We start from the raw sequence: 22,241 nt of genomic DNA, 5'->3' as shown, positions 1-22,241 counted from the left end.
ATACGGGCGCCGCTGCCAGCGATAAAGCCGCAAGCAGTGGATTTACACGTAAGTTCGTGTAGTATGAAATATCGCTAGTATATATATGATGATGCTGGTGGTGGGTACATTAGTCAATAGACCATTCAAACACAACGAGTATTCCTTGCTTGTGTCGATTTTCATCTTTTGTTTGGCTTACTTGGTAGACATCTTCATAAAGAAATCAGACGAAAAAAAGAGTAGCAAGGAGTGCTTGCTACTGCTCGTGAAATCGGGTAAATGTCAACCAAGCAGATCTGATCCTAGAAGAAGAGAAACTGTGTGATTCTTGTTCGGCGACTACGAAATAAGTTAACCGTCAATGTAGCTGGTTCAACTATTACCAGCCGGTCCACAGTCTACGAACCGGAGTGACGCATCGGATTAACGACGAAGTTTATGAACCACGACGAGCATGCCGATCCTCTACTGCGGGGTTATGCTAACGCCGTGGCAACGCTACCGTCAGCAGCAATAATAACATCAATCAGGGGGTCCATATTCGCTAGTCTTCCTTGTTTCTTTACTACCTCTGACAAGGGATGCCTTTCCTGAGCTTCTCATCAAGAAAAGTCTGACAAGATGTTAAAGTCTAATTTGCAGAAAAAGGAAATGCAACAGAAAGATAATTTTCTGTCAGCCGATACTAGTGTTTACCAAGAAACACATACAGACAGTGTAGAGTTCTAATCAACCAGACAGAGTTGCCCATTAGATACGATCAACGAAGAAACATTGTTAAGATGCTAAAAACAAAGCGACGATGAACCACCTGCACAACGGCAGCAGTGTCAACAGTAGCAAATGACACGAACACTGAAAAACAAAGGAAGACGTGGGGAATAGCTTTAAGAGTAAGAAATTTAACGGCACACGGTCATAATTCCAGTTGGCTAACATCTCCGGCCCAGAAACATATTATAGGTGTGCACAAGTTCAGGGTAGAATGTGTCGGTGACGGTGGTCATGTGGCCTTAAAGCGGAGAGCCTAATTCGCCAGATTGTCGCGTTGTTCCGGTAATTACTTTGATTCAATTTGCACCTATGTTGACCATTGGTAGTAAGTCGTTACCAATATCAGCATTGCCACCAGCATTAGTACAGCCAGCCAAGTTTACTAAAAAAATAGGATGTGAGGGAAGTAAGCTGGAAAGAAGTACTCCAGCTTGGCATCGTGCCAGGTCAGAAAAAAACATTGAAGTCGTTGCGGTCAGCTTTGTCATTGCTACCTAGAACGATGTCGACCTACGTAATGATTGAAAGACACACAAAAATATACGGCAGTAACAATTATAACATCAGTACCCGTAGGCCGCTGGTAACATTGTGGCAAACATTGTATCTATTTGTTACCTTCATTACCAAGTGTATGAAATCGGAGGAGTGTCAGTGATTTCAGCTTCGATTAATCGAGAGGGATCTAGAAAGGTTGGTAGATGCAGGTAGTTCACGTAGATACACGTCATCATCGACCAAGCCCTTTAGATATGGATCGGCCGCAGTTCTGAGGTACTAGAACCGTTTGTTTCCGTTGTTGTCTTAGCGTATTTTAAAACGCGATCAACGAAATGGACCATATCATCGTATCTGTTCCGTCGCGTGCAGCTCTAGAAGCACGTAATGTACGTCTAGAAAGACTATAAGTGGTTTATATTTGGGACCGCCGTTGGGTATGGCTTATCAGGACATTAAACCAAATCCGGTTGGACGACAATTAGTAAATGGCTGTTAGACGATATAATGCAAAAAAATTACTTATTTGTGGATGATAAGCAATTCATCCGACTTGTAGCTGTTTCCGTCTTGCGTTCGAGGGGGGATGCGTACTTATCGGTATTGTTTGTTTTGGGAGTGACCGATGAGAGAAAGATAAGTAGATGATATCACATACAAGCGTAGCCAGTTATGGATTATCCTTGTTGGTATTGCCAAGAAAATTATCGAAAATAGAGGCATATATACGAACGATGGTTAGCTAGCCCCACCGAGGAGATCATTCTAATAACAATAATCTGTCATTCTAATGTCATCGCGCGTTTATCGATGTGGCCTATATCCTTCATCCTGTCAAAGTTCTTATTGGTACACCTCGCGGATATCTTCCGGGCTGCTTCACGTATTTGGTGTCACAAGGACGCCATGAGCTAAGAATGCCCCTGTGACATCTGCTTAGATACGAGCAGAGACAGACAATGGCAAACTTGATCGTGATTATTATAATTATCGTTATATTAACAGCAAGCGATATTCAAATAAATTTATTTGGAATGGTAATACATTTGTATTGGGTGATAATCGATCGCAGTTGGCTATACGACAGCCAGACGCTAATCGTCTTTGCTTTTCTTTATTTTGAACCTGTACTTTGACAAAAAGCTGACAAATAGATAGAAATAAAACGAATTTTCTACTTTGGTACACGCTTTACTTCATTGTATTTAAATAGATTTAGTATATATATATATATATATATATATATATATATATATATTGAATTTTCTCTCGAAACTCCCTAGGGCCGTCCTGTTATAATCCTAGTTTTTCCGATGTAAGCGATTATCTACAGATGAATTTCTAAATAGATCCTATTTTTGTACGGGCTTGCAAGCGCGCTCGTATTTTTTTGGTTTTCTTTTTAAAAAATTTTTTACCCAATATTTTGGGCGACGAGCTGCTATTGAAGGTTTTCGTACACTTTTGCAAGTAATTGTGAAATTGAATCGGCACCAAGTTCCTCCTGACACTTAAGCCCATGTCACACCTTAACGAAGAGTCTCACGGTAGAAGAGGGTCTATATCTCGGATTGCGCCTGCCCGCAAATGTTTCTCATGTCTTTGTCAGCTAGGCAAAAATCTATAGGCAGAAGCTCAGTTGTTGTTTAGGCCGAAAAAGCTATTCCCTCCAGATTTGAATCTAGGAAATTGCTGGTTTTCTTTTGACTAGCTTTTGCTCTATACAGTTAAATCTAGCCATGATCGACAGCTTCGAAATCACATTTGCTTTTCTTTTACAGCCGTTCTGTTCTATCGACTGTTTGAGTGCACGTAACAACCATATTAATAATGAAGTTACGAAGGATATCGTTATACTGTTTTCTGTGTCGCCGCAACAATTGTTAGATGTCAGCTAACGTTGGTTCAGTATCTGTGGGTTCGATCTTATTCGTTACCGTAATCCCACCAGCAAAACGATTTATCAACAGATACGATGCATATTTCAACAATTTTCCCCTTAGCGGACTGGGCGTAAAACAGCGTAAAAAAAGACGTCAAAAAGATTTTTCAAACTAGACTATAGTAAAACAAGAAGACGAAATCAGACTAGCTCTCAATGGCAGTCCGAAGAGCTTTGTTAGCAGCAGCAGCAGCATAAACCAGGTTTGTAATTTTATGCGACATAAACAACAGTAACCTTAGTGAGCTATTATGGACTTTTCTAGTTAGTGTAAGACGTTTGTTCTTCAGTACGAACGGAAGGAGAACGGGAAAATAAAGTAACAAAGGCAAGAGTTTCCTAAATATTAAATGTTCATGTATATATGGCGTAGTCAATTGACATCTTTGATTTGATATATCTATCTATCTATATATATATGGAGGATAAGGGATATCATAGCAGTTCATAGGCTGTAGAGTTGTCCCTAAATTCAAACGTTACGCGTTGTGCGCGTGCAGAATAATTTACAAACCGTTCGAAACGAACGCTGACAAAAGTGGACCTTTTTTGGGACGCAATGTGAACTAATTGAACGTTCTGTGATATCAGTTAGAAGCTAATTAGATAATAAGTTAATTTAATTATAATTGTATTTTCACACTAAAACTAATAAGTTAGTTTTAATGTGAGAATATAATTAATAGAGTGGTTTTAGTAGCGATCACGACGAGTTGATATTTCAATGAGTTTTAATTGATCAATTAGTTTTTGGGTAGAAATTAACTCAAGCAACAACGCGGCCCGATCTTACAATGCTAAGTAATACACATTAACTTTGAACTCAGTGACCCTCATACTTATGGAGCCCGTACAACCGTTTACGAAATCCCGTATTTACGTCAGGAGAACATGATAAATGCTTAACTAACTAGAACGTAAAAATAATAAGAAAAAAATCGCATTAAAGACTCATGCGCAATAATAGAACTGTTTTATATTTTTTGACATTCACTGCGGCGGCACAGGCTCTATACTAACATCACTTACAAAGGCATAGAGCCCTAAACAAGGTACTATATTTGTCTTGTATATATATTATCTTTGTTCGAAGGCCATAACTATCCGCTTAGAACAAGTGCTACCGATATCTCTGACAATTCAGATCCTACATTCATTCAATATCACTTGGGTTCATATGGTCACTTAACATTGACTGTCTCTGTTCCATGTCATGATGACAATATAGCGTGAAATAGATCTATAAGAGATCGTGTTTTCTTCACCCTTATACAGAAAGGATTGTTAGTGCAATATGTTATTTGTCTGTGAGAGGTTTACCTGAATGGTTTACAAACAAGAGCGTCGAGTGAGCAGACGAGTGAATATCGTTATCTCTGCATTAAATCAGCATCAACGTGTGTTCTATGCAATATGTTCTTCCTACGCCAATTAATCAAGCGAGCTTAAGTCTTCTAGCTGCAAACCTCAGCAAATCTAGCCGAAAAAAATGCTTCCTGAAGGAACAGCGTCCGAACAGGGTTAATAAGGTAGAATGCCATAAAAAAAGAAAAAAAAAAGATTAAATCTTATCTGCATCCTAAAGGGATCTTCATGTAACACTTTTTCTCCTGCTAAAGAAAGCCACTACCTTCCTGTTTCACAAACGGATAGACAGTGATGTTATCGAAAACAAGAAACAGGAACTTTCCTGCTGTGGATAGCCCGTAATCTCTGAAACGATGAGTTACTTCCAAGCAGCTGCCATTTCGGTAGCTGCTGATAATAGTATTCGCTTTTGGCTCGTTTGCGTTATCTTCATGATGCAATAATGTGGTTCTATTTATTTACCTTATCGCTATATTTTAGCACACTTAAATTAACTGAATGGTTGCTCCTGCTCTCTCTTGCCCTCATCTGTGGCTATCATGCAATCATATTCACCCAAGGAATAACTCGTCACGATTTACCTCCGGACTTTGCTTTCCTTACCTGTTATATTATCTCTTTCCGGTTATTCCTTTATATCCCCTTTCCCTCGCCAACTGCGTTATCCCCATCCTTACCTCTTGGCCGTCCGCTCTCCCTCGCGTCGTCTCACGCTCCTTCTTTCCTTCTATTTCTGTCCTTCTCTCGGTCGTGTTTTGGTTCTATATATATATATGCGGTTGCAAAATAGAAGATCGAGATATGATCTTTTTTGAGTTCGACTTCGGATTTACCATAGTGATACGATTAGCGCGGGTGCAGCAGCAGAAACAGCGGCGTTGGGGCCGCCGAGGAACCGACAGGTGGATGCACGGGTATCGCGGCGTCGGGTCACAGCTGTTGTCAGCGTATCGCAATTCGCCAAACGACATCAGCAGATTTCTACAGCTTCTCTGCCAAGGCGCCCCCAGAGGGAAAATGCGCTGCTAGCCGCTATTCCGTTCCCGTTGTCGGGCACAGATGCCTGTTGCTGCTTTGGAGGGAAAGTCCGATCAGATAGTAGCTCGATTAAAATAGCGGTTTTGACTGCCGTTCGTATTTAGATGCCGTTGCCTCGACTGCCATATCAATGATACAAACAGCACTCAATCGCGGTCGTTATTATCGCTGCTTGACCGTAAGCTGTTGATTTATCTGCCTTTATCCGTAGATGGAGAACGAAGCCGCTACATAGCTGGAGGGCTGGTTGTTCAGTCTGTCCACCCATGAAGCACACATACAACTGCACCTTTCTCCAGTACCTTTCTCCGTCTGAGCGACGTCGCTGTATCGATACGTATGTCGACGTAGATAGCCGTGTGTAACGTGGAAGCTTACCCACTTGACGCAGAAATGAAAAACATATGATCGGCGTTTACTAACCGGTCGATGTCAGTCATGTATTTAATTATATATGTGCAATAATGTGTTGTTACTAGGCGTACAAAGGCGCCAATTGTTTAGAGACATTTTATTATTCTCTAATGTCACCATATACTTGACCGTATTGAAAGTTCTTCAACTTAAATAGTAAAGCATTTCCTATTCTGTTCCGTAGCAGAGCTCAAAGACATGCGGTCGAGTTCCTTGGAAAAATAATCATTAAATATAGGTAACGTAAAAATATGCAAGTATAGTTATTAGAATAGACCTATTCGTATTAAGCCGACTTAGCGCTCTCGTTCAGTTGCATGTATGAGCGAAGGCATATGGCACAGATATTACAACTGAAATATTGGACGCAAGGTAACATACGGCTGTACGAACTCAATGGCTTCTATTTTCATATTTTTCTTCGGCTTTACAACGCTACTGTTTGTTCATTAAACTTCATTGAAAAATTCTGGCATCGTTTGAAAACTAAGATCGTGGCCATGGTTGGGCTACAGAAATGTAGTTGCTACAAGCAGGTAGTCTCAATCAAATAACGAATTTCTACAAAAAGTGCCTCCTCTTTTTGATCTCTTATGACCAGCAGCTATTTTCGACCGGTTGGTTCCGACAACGAAAAAATATTTAGCTTCATCATGTGGCAATAGTAACTTCTCCATTCGGCAGACAATAATAGCTGGCCATCGTTCCGGATCTCCGTGAACAGTTCGATAGAACATCTTTGCATGGGAATAAATCAATTGACTTCCTTTCTTGTGAGCAAGGTTAACTTTTTATTGGACTACCGTTCGTTCGTCGCCAAATACAAAAAGTAGCTAATGACTATGAGCGAAATGTAACCGAAGTTACCGAGTACTTAAACGAGAAGCTGTTCTTTTACCGTTTCAGAGAATTTACGCAACTCATTGCACTGAGAACATTCTTTTCTCGAGAGATTTAGTTCGTCTGCAACAGGAGATCCGTACGGAACAATCAACCCTATAGGACAACTGTTAAAAGATTGCTCTTGCTGAGGGCCTAAGTCCTACAACAGAACGAAGCCGAGATTCAACCATGAGTCACAGGAACAAGAAGCCGAATGTTAATGGCTCTACAGATAATGCTGATAACGTATCATATAACTAATAATTAATCATCATAAAAATGGGGGTGATAATGCATCACTTCAGCATTACGATGAAATCAGCACACGGTGGTCATGTCCAGGTCGCCGTTAGATGCCGAAATGATGTCCGAATCATTTATTAAAACCTGCCCAGATATTTTTAACATGAAACAAAGTCGGTTAGATATAGCCAGCCTGAAGGGTGTATGTCGAGAGGCGGAAAATGTAGTTAGCGGCACAGGCGAACAAGCTTGTTTTTTAAAGGATGGCCAAATTATTATAGTTACTAAGTCGGAGGAAAATCGGGTAGGCTTGCTTGAGCTGAAAAACCTCTTCAGAGAGTCTTCAGGCTTTTCCCAAATCAAATGCCGTAATGGCAGTTACTGTAGAAAACTTAATCGGAGTCCATTGTCTTTCGACAGTCGAATTTTGTTTCAGAGACAGCACGAGCATATGGGGCCATAATCGTAGCGTGAATATGTCTGAAGGATTCGTTGGCTGGTCATGTCAACTTCTTAATAAGTTAAGTCGGATAACATCACCGGCTGACAATGCGAGGCAGTAGTCATTGTAGCGATTGTGAAAACAACACGAGTTTCGTTAACTGCTTTAACGTTCATGAAGCTGGGGTTCATATCCTCTGCAAATTCGCAATCGAACGGGTACTGCGCATGCTCCACAAGCCGATATATGGAAGCCAACCGGGCTTTTCCGCAAGACCATTGTGCTTACGGCTGACTTCGATTTAACTAGCTCCAACATGAGCGTTCTTTGTGTGCGGCAACGAGCAGAAAAGTGTAAAAGCCGTTCCAAGGAATAACGCATAAGAACCTCAGCCAAGCCTTTCACACCAGGAAGGTTGAAGTTCTGTGGCCCTGCTTCAGCGAAGACGTCTGGTAACGGCATTTTTCACGATAAAAATTCTGTTACAAAGCTGTTTCTTATATGAAAAAAGTCATACCAGCGTCGGTCCAAGGCGCTGTTTAGGAATTGATCAGCCTGCAGTGTCTCGTCACGACAATAATCCAAGGAAGCAGCCTTCGCAAATTTTTCCAACTCCTGGAGAGTCAACATGTTGAGTCCAGAGCCGTTGAGTAAGAAGGGAACAGCAGCTTTTCTTTCAATTTACAACTAGCACCTCTAGTGTCTATTCCAGTGTCACGTAAGAGCAACTACCATCGTTCATCATGATCAATGACCACTATGTCTGCCGGTGTCTGGTGCCTACAAAAGATAACGCTGTCCAATGTAGTCATCTTGCCCAGCCATCGTTATTACAGCACAGCCATTAGATCCCTTTGCGTTACCGGAGAGGCATGGAGCCCAGCTTTTATGTCCGAAGATATAAGCTTCGTCAACGTACGAAAGTGGTAACATGCTCGTCACGATCGATTCGGATCTCAGCGACGCAGCTAAAAGCTACGTGTAGATGGATTATGTCTGTTACAGATCGTACGAAAAGCTTCCGAACCTCGCATTGGCCGTGCATTCCATCGCGTACAAAAAGGTCAAAAGACACTTTATTAAAAAGTATCCTAAAGGAAAATATCGGTGGCTGAAGATAGCCACGTTTAGGTAGGTTCTTTTACACCTCAAGTGTTTCGCAGCGTTGGAGAAGGAACTGTACAAAACTGTATAAAACAAATATTCTCATAATGATGTTTCCGTAGTGACCTGAATCGATAACATAGCATTAACGGTTTACTTGTCGACTATGCGCTCGTTAAGACGAGCATATTCGATACCTGATTCATTGCGCCGCCTTCTTGCAACGACAGCGATGGTACAACTTAGTGGTCGTCGAAACTCGGTCCGCCGTCGGAGGTCCGCCAAACGGCTCAAGCGGAGTGCCATGCTCTTTAAAGCGTAGCCAATTTAATCCCATGCTTGGAAGTTTCGAAGCCCTTCCCTATTTTTTATTACAAGCTTCTAGGAAGTATTCTACGCTGGTTGAATGAACGCATAGCAAAACCATTTGCGCTACGGCAATACCATTATCGGTCTGTCGTTCGGGGAAATTACAATCTTTGCACTTATGGTAGCGGTTTTTTCTCATAGGGAAAACCTTATCATCAATCTAAAATCTCCAGCAATGAGATTTTTACGGACCCACACTTTTTGTGATCAACTTCATTTCTTTCTTGAACGATTGATGTTCAACCTAAAACGTGGCACCTCAACGATGAAACATGGCCCGCAAGTGTAATCCGCGATATAGTATCTTCGATGTCCTATCCCTTAAGCGACGTCGAAACACTAGTTGAATGATAAATTTTAAATTATTGCATTTCGGGCGCCGGGTATTGCCGCTCAAGCTCTGAAAGATTTGCTCCGAAAGACAGCAATGCTGGATTCTGTGGACATCGAATTGCACTAGGGAGCACCCGTTCGACCTTCGAGGCGGGGTCTTTGGAAAGCATTTTCGACCTCTGATACGGGCCCTGGTCAAACAGGGAACGTCACCGTATTTTTACCCCGTCACGGTTCCTGTGTGTGTAATAGACAAAACAGCAAAAACAAAACTTACTTTTATCTAGCAAGGCGCTGAAAAGAAGACAAACTTTTTCCAAGAAGAGAAACGAATGCTATTAGTCTATCTACTTCTGTGCGATTTTTTATTTATTATTTATCCGTCAATGTGGAAGATTTAGAATTAGTAGCCATATAGAGGTGCTTGCTATAATTGTACTCGGATTAATCGGGCAGCGGAAAGCTGTTCGGGTTTAATTTTGTTGTGAAGTGCGCCAGAACCACAAATACGTATTTGTCGAAGGTTTAAATACAACCTATCATTGTCCTCGATTCCTGAAGCAATCATTTTTTTTAATTGTCATAAACGTTTTTATGCTACATCTCAAGGAACGCCAGCGAAGCTTACTAAGGTTCGTCCCAAGTAGCATGTCGCTAATTTATTAAGTACTTTTTAAAGGGTAAATTAAGCAAAATGATATATCTGCCTACATATCATTAGCCTGGTTGAGTTGAGTATATTTGTGTAAGCAAAGACTCTTTTCACTATTGTCATCGAATGATGAACGTTTACGGGTATTGTTATTAGTTTTTGATCTTTTTATGTTCGGCCAGTGTCTTTGTTGCGGAAGGGAGTGTTCGCGACTGTCAACAGACGGCAGCTTTTCTATTAGAAAGACGGTAATCATTGAGAACAGGCATACTAAACCCCTGAGGCTCTGACAATAGCGTGATAGGATTAACACTAGTGAGATTTTCGATTACAATATCTCCCTTCAAAGTAAAGTAACTAACTGCCTATGCGATCGCCGTTTGGCTGTCTATATATATATATATATACGATAGAAATTGTTCTAATTAGATATTTAGAAAATGATGAAAAAAATTGTGCGAATAATAAAAGCAGAGGCCGATAAATATTAGCACATATGGTTATGAGTGTCCGTAATAACTATTGTTATTAGATAGTTGCTATAGTTTGGTAAAATATATTTACTTTAACGGTGCGTCTGAAAAAAGAAGCTAACTTAATTGAATACATGGATGAGCAGTAATCAAAAATAACAACGATACGCGTAAGTATCATGCTATTCTTGGTTAAACTTTCGATAAAATGTCGTCTATGGCACGGTCAGAAGATCTGCTATTGAATCTTCCAAAGCGATCGTACCTCCGAGAAAACATTTAAACCTACAAATAATTGAAATGAAGGACTTCAGTAACTTGATATAATAACAATGTTATATTGCCAATACCACTTATATAACCTCGAATTAGATGTGAAATATTTTTTGACTTATGACATAAACTAGGGATTACGGTACTAGAAGTTCTTCATCTTCTAACAACCTGTGATAGATCTTTGTTGGGCTAATAGAGGATACCTTCAATTTCAGAAAAAGTCATACAATTATTTAGGATTATGCCACTGAATATGGCCTAAAATACCAAGTCTGTGATACACTCACATAACGCATCAACTATTCCACTTCACTAACTTTTCCATAAATTTCTATTTCCCGTAACCCTTTTGTTTCGATATAAACTGTGGCTCACTATATACGCTTCATAGGCTCTTTCCCTCCCTCCCTCCCTCCCTCCCTCCCTCTCTCTCTCTCTCTCTCTCTCTCTCTAGACCATTACTTATCGCACAATTTTAGACAAAAGGTTTTAAAGCACTTTTATTTTAGTTGTCAGTCGCCGGCGAACACTGCTTACAATTATCATTAAATAAATATAGAGCAAATTTATTTTGCAAGCAGCGAAAACCATTCGTAAGGGATTATACTAATCTTTCTTTTATAGGCAACAAGATACGAACGTCTCCTTTATTACTAGAAGGGTAATGTATTTGATAGAACGAAAGAAATCATACAATGCTAGCATCACCGATACCAGTCTCTGAGTGATGTTGTAGATCTATCATAGCCACTAGAGTATCACAGCGTTTCATCTCTTACATTTTTTTTTTTTTTTCGTTTTCAGACAGTTTATCACAGCCAGGCGTTTCTTTGCGACGGAATTTCATCTTTTGCTCGATCCTTTATAACAATAACATGCTCATATGAAGTCTCCTGTTCGTGTCGCGTATTACCGCCGCCAGCAGCTTCATTATCATCACTAATAACACCATTATACATACAACATAAATAATAAAAGAAATAGCAAATACGTATAACCATATTATAAACAAAACATGCTGAATTTTCTCCATGATTTTATGTTTCATCAGGAAGCGACAACTGGCTTCGTTCGTGCTGTGCACTTTTAGGAGGACGGCTCGTCTGAACGAATCGGTCACGGTTACTCTACGCAGTAATGGTCGTTGACGCAGCAATCTCAGCCCCCGTTAGATGTGGTGCCAAAAGAGGCTGAAACGACGACATTTTTCGAAGCGGATGACGAACGATTCATGGTGATTTGGCACTACCTTTTCCGAGCTAGCCATCGCAACGCCTCAGTGAGGGAGACGTTATTATGGCAAACAGACACTTCGCCGTCGTCGTTCGGAAGAGCGGAAAAAAAAAACGTGAACGGACCTGTAAATAATTGTATTATGGTTTTATACGGCCACTTTGGTACCTACTACTTCGGTCTATTCGGCTTCATCTCTATTATTAGAGGCTCGAACGAACATCGTTTCTGCTTCTTAGACTGAGCGTGAGTACGTATGCCAACAAATGGCCGTATGACACGATCCGAATATCAAACCGAACCCTTCGAAGAGAAAAGTCTTTCAGAATTAACGAGCCGGACTAAATACTCTGTTAGTAGTCTATACATCACGCCGGACATCACGTTGTTGTGAACACAACGTGAAGAGAGTTCGTGTAAAATTTTTATGGCTTCTTACATAATTCCAGTGGAGAGGAAGAATAAAAAACTTCTCGTTTTTTAAAATAATTTTCTAATTCCCCGTTATCTGTAGTAGCAGCAGCAGCTCTAAAAATATAATAGTCGTACTTCTAAATTAAGATTCGAGTATATCGTGATTTATAATACTTCTACCGAGAAGACTGAATAATTTTCGTTTTCAAATCGCAGATAAATAATGAACTTTCTAGCGCACTCTATAACTAATTCCTGTATATATGTTATAAACAATGAATTCATCAATGCACTTTTTCCTATTGTATGGTTGACTGGGTTTTCTTCGGCAGCAGGACACCAATGTATACCTTAGGACGTTACCCAATAGGCCCAAAACGGACATATACCAAATGAGATACGCTGTCAACTACTAATTCGTAAGGAGCTAAATATAGAGGCAGCGCTTGAAGCTTTGCGAAAAGCAAATGAAGAACATCAATGAATTTTATCAAGGTCCTGAAGTTTGTAATTTTCCTAAGGAAAATTTGAGCTAATTACGGTTACTAAAGTTATGTCGGTATACTTTTATTTGGAAGGAACAAATGCTCTATAATTTGGTAAAGATGTTCATGAAACAGATCTGTTCAACGCTGCCTGCTATTATTTAAATCTCATAAACAGTTCCAGCAAACGATTTCCTGGTATCGTTTGCTATTCTTTGTATATGAACAAATTATCGGAATCTCCTCAACAAAAAAATATGGTGTCAAGAACCTACCCCGACTAGAGATCTAACCAAGGTGGATCTCGCTTGATTTATGGGAAGTTTTTCCAGTAAACCTTCAAAACGGTATTTTAACTATTCAAGGATCGTATCTTGCTCCTTATTTGCTACATGCACTAGTGCTTGTAAAAACCATGCCGTCCCCTAATAAAAACGGCCGCTGCCACCGCAATTACGCACAAGTTCATCGAGGTCCCCTATGTCACTTTCGGCTGCTGGAAACAGTTCTATCTAGGCTTGACTAAATGTCTTTACTAAAACAAAAAAAAAAATCAAATCACAGAGCTCTATTGAACGCGCAGAAGGTTAAAGGTTACGGCCCCAGCAGAAATTATCAGAAATCTGTTCGTTGAAGGTAGCGCTGAAGTAAGTCCCCAAAAGTAATCTCATGCTGTAAATTGTTACTTGGTAGCAATTATCCACTTTCGTTTGTAAGTTCCATCAACATGATTTTCGTGAAAGGCCAATTATTAATGCGGCCCCTTTCGTCCATTTTGCCAAAGTCATTATGGAATTTTCGCGCACAGATAAAGTGCATTTTTTGAGGCGCACGTACCGTTTCCGTCCGCCCACACATCTTTAAAAAACCCAGATACCAGCAATTATCTCTACAGTAGACAAAGCTCTCGGCTGTTGTTAATGTTGCGACGGTAAAAATGGGATAATTTTCCATAATGACAGAAATGAATATTTTACTCATCAACAGAGTGGCTCGGCTACAAAATAGTGGTTTTGTCCGGTAGACCTCCTGGATTAAGGTGGGTTGTCCGTTCTGTTCTAGCTCGGTGAGACCGCTGCAAAGAGGTGAAAGGACAACCTTTCTAAGTTTGCATGATGCATAGAAATACTCATTATCAACAATTTTCTATGCTGATAAACAGGTTGGTAAGCAACTGCTAAGCTTCGTCCGTACAATATCTAACTTGTTTTCGTTGTCCTAATTGGTCTTTATCCGAACCAATAATGAGCTTCACTGTGGGCACAGATCTTGGTAGCAACGGTGTCTGACAAGCGCAGAAATTAAGGAGGTGTTCATCAGTAAATAACGATTTTTTTGTCATTTGAAAATATTGTACCTGTTCTAATCTAATTCGATATATAATAGTTCCTCTAGCATGGTTAGTGAGAATCAATGATCGGAGCTGTTCCTCAGTATGTGACGCTTCTCTGATGTTCCACTCTCAACAGGCTAAGGTGATTCGCCTAAATCGCCGGAAAGCTAAATTTATATAGGTAAAGTAACGCTTTTTCTTGTCTGTTATAATTAGAACACTCGTCAAATAAGAATGATTTGAAGGACTCTGATAAAGCAAAACTGATACAACCAATCTGCTCAGATGTATCATGGCTCAGAGGAATTTGCCACGTTCGTCTGATGGTAGGACGAGTAAGCCTGATCAAAGCTTGGGCCGAATCGTATAGGTGCTTGGACATTCACCCAAAAATAGCCTACGTCTTTGAAAGAACTAAAGGGCTAAAGTGATCGTTTGGATTTTGCATTCTCATCCCAAATGTACGCAGTACGACGTGTTGTACCTGGCCATTTTTCTCATTTCGGAGAGTGATTTTAAGACTCTAAGAACTTGCCGAAATATAAGCATTGTAACGTGTTGTCATTTTTCTTTTAGGATGAATAGCTTAATAATGAACAGTAAATGATGCAAATTAACGTAATTGTAGAAAAAGGCCTACAAATAATGGCCTACTTCCTATCAATGGCAGGCATTGGCTACGATTTAAATTACTTACCAGACTATACGATCCCGTATAAGATTTCGGACCTCATTTTAAATGTGGCGCACCTAGAACTATCATCTTAGTACGACATCGTTTCGGTCGAGAAACGTTTGGTGTATTTTTTGCATCATCATCATCTACAAACTCCGCAAATTATGATAGTTTTCTAAATATCAAGGCTAGTACTAACAAACGAAGCTTCAAAGATTCACTAGACCCTTCCGTCGTTAAGACATCATTTTTCATAGCATTCACTATTCGGACTCTCGTTGAGGTGTCGAAGGAGACAATCTGTTTAGTCGCCATCTCCAGTAGCTTTTCGGAAACTCTTCAGACGCTCAGATATAATGGCTACGTTCAAGGCTCTCGGTAGCGGTAGGTACAATCCGACCAGAATTCGTCTGGTACCGATAACGCACTTGCATTTTGGGCATGCTCGCTTATCATGATAAGCACTAGTGTGCCTCGAATAGCCAGCAACATCTTTTTCGCTGCATTGCTAGAGCACAGAGAAATATGTACTTTGTACCAACTTCATATTGGATACGTATGTACACAATATACAATCAACGTTCAAAGATACCGACCCCACTGACGCGCGTAATCAGTTTATTGTCGCAAATTTGTCAGCGCTGTACGCGCATCATTGGAAAACAAAAAGTCACTTAGGATTGAAATCAAGAAAACGTTTGCGGGTAAGTTAACTCCTTTGTGCTCCTCACTTCAAGTTATTCCCGCTGTGAGCATTTTATAGTTGTACGTAGAAACTTAGTTCGTAAATACTTCTTGATATGTGGTACTGGACCCACAAAAAGTCTATAGCTATAAGTATATCAGCCTTATTTGTCGAATAGCGAATATCAATGATTCTGATATTATTTGGAAATGTTTTGGGCACAAACTTACAAAATTCATATTCGATCATGAACTAATTTACAAAAGCATTTTTAGTACAAAACGAATCTCAAGTTCAAGTCCTGGTCATCGAAAAACTTCTGTCCCTTTTCAAGGATTTTCAAAAAAACGATCAAATACTAATTAATCACTCTTCTGCTCTTTAGTCGACGACGCGTATGGGTGCCGCCAACGATTTTGATCGTTACTAATCGCGGTAATTACCGTTTCATTTCTACTACCTTGTTGTTATATTACCATAAGGTGACTTATGCCACTTCTCTTTTGTGTATATAATTCATAGTCCGTTTATGCGTGCTAATTGTTTTGCTGTAGCATCGTAAACATAGAAGCGGAATCAGTTGAAAGTTATATGAAGCAATTTGTAAAAATCTCCACTTCAATATTAGTACCTTGAACAGTTGACCCTTATTGGCTGGCAGGCTCACGCGCCACCGCGAGAAGGTTTTCCCTTGCAGCAACGTATGAGAGCCCTTATGGCATAACGTACACGGAAAAAGCTCGTTCTCAACGAAAACTATCGGAAAGAAGAAACAGTAGTATCAATTTAATCCGAACGATCGTCTAATAATGAGTAGATCAAAAGTGTTTAACAGTACATAGAGTGAATGCAATCTCTTGCCGAGATCTCATCAGAACCCAGATCAGATCATTTCTACGAACTACAATATCTAGACGTCAGTGGGACTCGGTGCTTTAATGTCAACTTTTCAACTTCAAGATTTGGCAACGATTCCAGTACGAATACAGTGAATCGGAACGTTTTATTTTTGTAGTTCTAAAAAAGCTACAAGGACAAACGTTACTTTTTCTTGTCCAAAGGTTTAGTGTAATGGAAGCGAAACTGTCGAGAGCTTCGATCAAATATCACCCCCTCGGAGAAATGCCGCCACGGAGGCGTCAGAGGACGATGTACAGGCTGGTGCTTATTTTTGCAATAATACTTAACTGGGTAGTAGGGTGGTCGGCCTTTCACATGAATCCTATGAAAAAAACCAGGGTACGTCAATTGCCTTTGCAGAGCGTCGGCGGTGGAGTCGAAGAGCAACACAAAGAACGTTGATAATAATACATTGTAATAGAGAAGAACCGAGTTGATAAAATACAAACGAAGAAAGGAACCACAACCGTAATAATAAATTGAACCATATATCTTATCGAAAAGGTGCCTTCGACGAAAAGTTATTTAGAGAAATAGAAAAAAATATATGTATAAAACTCAAATTTAGACACGCGTACTCGAAGACATTTTTCGAAGGATGCAGCCCCCTCTACGTCCAGCCGCCCTGCTATGAACCAGTTTGGAAACGAACAGAATTACCGTTTTTTCTCTTGTGGAATATAAGCAATAAGTGATGCTCATGAAACATTCGAGTCAATGAAATCAATCACTATACATAAGCCGTAAAGCAGCAGAAATACTTCGTTAGACGTCAGACAAGAAGGTCGTAGTATTTTAAATTGATACCTTGTGTTACGGGGATTGAGTTACCTATCTATGATGCTTCCTAATCATCCGAGCGATAGCAATGGATAGCTTTTGAAGCGTGTACAGAATATCCAATCGGTTTCAGGTATACGCATATACTGACTTGAGTTTCGTGCATAGAATAGACAACGGAAATATTTAAAGATTTTTCTCAGGTCAAAGGTCCCCTTTCTAGAACCAGCTTGTCTCTTAGCCATGGGTCTAAAAAATCTACGTAACAGCTTTACGGGCCCGCGTGTCGCTGGTTGACAAGGGCGTCTCAAGGTACGTTCTAGTTAGAACCTTTCTGCAGCTTCTCCTTTGCGTCATCTATTATTGGTGAACTGGCGACAAATCTAGCTTTTAGAGCCATTGAAACATACGGAGCGCTACCCTATTAATAATCTTTGTTTACTTTTTAATAACAAAGACATGTATATTATTAATCGAAAGTCAAATAAAAAAACATTACTTAAATTAAGGTCAATGGTCAAATGGATTCTGTAAACTGAAAATTATACATGAAAATCGTTGCGACGCTATAACATTCTAAGGCTTCCTGCAAAATAAGTTGTAATAAATCCACACTACTGGATATAATTCGTTTTGGAACAAAGTCATGGAATTGCAAGTTTTCAAATGTTTCAATAGAGAAGAGATCACAAATAAAGAAGATAAAAAACCAACTAACGACAGAATGAAGAGCTCGAATCAAAGGTTAGTTTTAAGATACTGTTTTTCGTAGCGCAACCGGAATAATTCAGCTCGATACCTATGACATATGCCTTATGTAGCTTCAATAATCATCATTGAATAACAGAAAGAAGCTGCTGCCTTTGAACTAGTCAGAGGCGTACTCACGACCTAAAACATACTGCTGTCCTAACTGCAATGTTGAAGGGACCCCTTTACAACGCTTAGCATCGCACCGCCGATAGATGAGCCTAGGATAATTTTCGAGTGAGTTTCATATATTTGATAATAACAAAATGAGGACAACCTTTTAAGTAGCGGGAAGCATCTAGGTGTTGCAGATCCCGAACGTTTCTCGTGTACATACAGAAAATATACAAGAAATCAATAGACGGCCATCACCTGCTAAAGCTAGTTAAAGCTTTGAACAGGAAGATCAAGTTCCTATGCGCGGCCTGAAGTGCATAACCTTGGAATGAGGCCTGGGATCTAAGACCGCTCATTTTCCGTTACGCTAATCTAAATTAATGAGAAATTTCATCTGTTATAGGCAGAATTCCCCTACATATTCTGACGTAATAGGTTCTCCGCCCAGAAGCTAAAACGGGCATACCAGAAATAACGTGTGCTTAACCCCTTCATCATATTTTAATACCATTTATTCGATTAATGCTTATAGAAGTACGCACAATGTTCGTATAATTATATAAGCGACAGTTATGACAGATAAAAATGGGCAGAAAAACCTGGGGTCTCTTCCTCTTGCCACACGACCACATACAAGGTACGGACTATAACATTGCCATTATTCAATAAAACTTATATTCTTAACAGTCTGCTATCACCGCGGTATTGAAGTGTTACCTCCACTACTATTGCAGTCCACCGCAGGGCAATGACACTACGAACAATTACATTCATTAGACAATTTCATATAGAGAACGTAGGGAAAGGATCCGACGGGTCTGATTCGTCTAGTTTTTCCCACTCAGGACGTAGTAGGGACTAGGCCCCATAATCAGGTTGCGTGTGTTGTCATCGAATCACCGTATTCTGCAATGATCTGCGGCGGGACTTGATTAGCAACTGTGGTTGACAGATAATTCTGCGTAGGTAATATTTCTCATATAAGTATGCCACGCAAGTGCCTATGCCTTTATGCATTCAAGAGGAAACGGGAAGGAACTGGGTCAGTAGTGGTTAACGGTGGCTGCTTGATCAACGCGTTGCTCTATGCTACGACACGGAGCTCTGCTCCCGGAAAGGTCTTCGGTTTCATGAGGGCGCCTTGGTGTTTCAGGAGGCCTTTAGAACACAGCACATGAGAGATGTCGTAAAAAGACCAGCTTTGTTTATGGCTTCCTCGTTACCTGATGAACACAGACGTACTATTCGTTGCACGATCCATTAGTCTATAGCCAACGTTCTCAACGACAGAACCGATTTCGGCCTGCACGGCAGTGCCGTGCAATGGATCTTTGCCGTGTTTGGTCCTTATTAGTATGACTCGGTTGGGTTGTCCCGCTGATGCTGTTGCTGGTTGAGTATAACATGGTCCAGAGATCTTCTTTTTCAAATGTTCTTATTCAGCAATAGCCTGAATGGGACAACAAGCTTTTTGGACCTTACATAAAGGCGCATTTGTTCAGGACTAGTGTAAGGCTTTTCGAGGAAGAATGTCTGCCTTCGGCCATGAGCGTCCCTTGCGACGACATTCAATTACATTTTACATGAATAAATTTCAATCCTGCTCTGTGACGTTTTGTCTGAACCCTTGCAATGCAGAAGTAAAGAAAAAACGAAGTATAAAACTGAATCATGAAAGACTGTATGCTGTATGTATTACTTGCTACATACGGATCGCAAGACATGCATCGATGTTCTTCCAGCGCACTGGCACGCTTTCCCCGGATATGATTCTGTTACTGGCAAATTAGAATCATCATACATACGCTGTTGACGTTGCTCGAAAGAGTAGGACATCGATATCGATGCCATTGCATTCACTGCAGGGCAAACATTTACGGAAGTAATTTCTGCTCGTAGTGAGGTCGCATATTTGTCATATTATGAACATTCGGCGAAACGAAGCCTCACTTGTCACGCTAGAGCAATTTCGAAAGACATTTCTAAGATGGGAACTGTTTCGTATGAATAAGACCGGTTCAGTTGTTTTTTTTTACAGACACACCCACACTCACTAACACAGGCGTGTTAGAATCTAGCACTGCAGAGCATTAGCTATATACGATGTACTCCACGATGTTCTTTCTTATTGGCAGAACTGATGACCTTGAATTAAATGCGCCATATATGCGCCATTTCGTCCTAATTACGCTTACTTGTACTTGCCAGGAGACAGTCTCAGCTTCTGGTCGTTCCTGTCGTTCGGCAGAATCATCAATCAGCGATTGATTTAAATTGTAACGCTCCGTTACACAGGTGATTCACTAGCGGCGACGGTGGCGGCCATAACCCATCCAGTCGTTTAAAGCGAACCGCACACGGAAATTTCATGTACGAAATATTCTTACCGGTTACATTGAAACCGGCAATTGATGCTGTTAACGCTGCAATCTTTCTATACGTCTGTAGCGACGGCTGGACCGTAGGAGCATGAACTGAATACCCTCAAGCAAAGTTACACGTACGTAAGCCAACGAGGGGCACTCAAAAATGTAGCTCATTGACCAGCCTGTGGTTCATTGTTTAACACAAGTGAAACAACATGATGAAAACAAATGTACTCTATCCATTATCCTTTTAACTTGACGTAACTCTGCCATCTTGTTTCTATGTTTGTTCAATAGGTTTTCACCGCTTCTTCATTATCCGCGTCCGCGAATCGCATCGCTTGGAGGCGTCTTAGAGACAACTTTATCAGAAGTGAGTGAGATGATTGAACTCTGATCGCTCAGACAAATTTGCAGTTATTTCTCGTTGGTTCCTGGACCGAAACACAGCGTAGGTCAGTCAGTAGGCGGCTAGTCGTGCCCTTGTCTACAGAAGACCAAACAAGCAAGCTGAAACAGATTTGTTAAAAGAAGTTACCCTATCGATACAACTAAAAGTCATTTCTAGCCTTAGCCCATAAGTGAAATTACAGGTAACTTCTGTCTCGCGCTATAACGCTTACACGGAACGAATTTTGCTTAGTTACCTACCTAACCAATGCTTATAGTTACTCTGATAGGTGTGAATAGTGCATAGTAAGTTATATATAATAATATAATATAACAATATTGCCGGTACTTTCCCTTCCTATTCGATAGCTAACTTTTTGCCGTGTTTATTGGTTCGGAGATATTCATTACATTCATAACTAGTATGTATCCTAGTTAAAATTAAATATGGATATATAATCTAATTACTGTGCCTATATTTGTAATGTATAAGCTTTAAAGAACTCTATCGGCGGTAAAGGTCGATACAAATGTATCATACTAATCTTTGCGGACGTTCACTGAAAAGTGAGCATTATTTATAGCGACGGTGCGATATAGTTAGCCAGAGTCACGGCGTGATTGCGTAATCATTTTTTACGATAGGATATTATTTTAGCATATAGAAATAACAACATATTGCCCGCCTGATTGTGAATCGGCAATATTGAGCAAACGTCAATGGAGTAGCAGATGAAGAAGCAGCAGGAAAAGTCGCGAGGGCAACGAGTACCGTTTCAATGAAACCGAACGTTTACGTCAAACACTTGAACAGTAAAACATGGTCTTCAATAACGAATTGTTCGTAATGATCAACTCGAACGTTACCTGCAACATACGTTCAATTGAAGTGACTCATATCGTTACTTCGATTTGGAGTAATCATTCGAGCGTACGGGGGGTTCGAAGTGGAACCCTCCTTATCAATATGCATTTACAATCGGAGATTTAATTAGCTAGCGATCGACCGACACCAGTTTTCAATTGGTGCTCGTGGTTGATATTTGCTACTACTGAATCTTGCTTTTGAGTATCTTCATATACAAACATGGTACGCGATGGTACGGTCAAAAATTGTGCCTAACATTTCCCTCAGGGGAACTCAGAACTTACAATCGCTGCTCAGTTTAGCAGTCGAACCGCAGACCCGATAGACGTCGGCAAACATTGACGATGTACTCGACCTCGAAGGCAAATCGTAGCCTTCATTGTGTTGTAATCGCGCAGTGGACAATTCGTTCAAACGACCAGAATAGGTTGTTTTTTGTGTTTCTCCGTAATAA

The 22,241-nt window shown here is 40.3% G+C and overlaps 1 long non-coding RNA gene across 7 annotated transcripts in view; it reads left to right on the top strand.

Annotated features, from left to right (window-relative positions):
• Positions 1 to 12,512, top strand: part of LOC111271844 (uncharacterized) — a 44,594-nt gene extending 32,082 nt beyond the window's left edge. For 5 of the 7 annotated variants that reach the window (XR_002687163.1, XR_015315491.1, XR_002687156.1 and 2 more), the window contains one exon: positions 11,842 to 12,512. This is a non-coding gene — a long non-coding RNA (uncharacterized LOC111271844). Of the gene's footprint in view, positions 1 to 11,594; positions 11,686 to 11,841 lie in introns of all 7 variants that reach the window. The other 2 variants (XR_002687164.1, XR_002687161.1) reach the window with 1 other exon arrangement.
• The last annotated feature ends 9,729 nt before the right edge of the window (positions 12,513 to 22,241 follow it).

The sequence above is a fragment of the Varroa jacobsoni genome, unplaced genomic scaffold, assembly GCF_002532875.2.
Source record: "Varroa jacobsoni isolate VJ856 unplaced genomic scaffold, vjacob_1.0 contig01111, whole genome shotgun sequence".
In the NCBI taxonomy this organism is placed as follows: Eukaryota; Metazoa; Arthropoda; class Arachnida; order Mesostigmata; family Varroidae; genus Varroa; species Varroa jacobsoni.
Note: the sequence above shows the minus strand (reverse complement) of the source record. Positions and strands in the feature narration are given on the sequence as shown.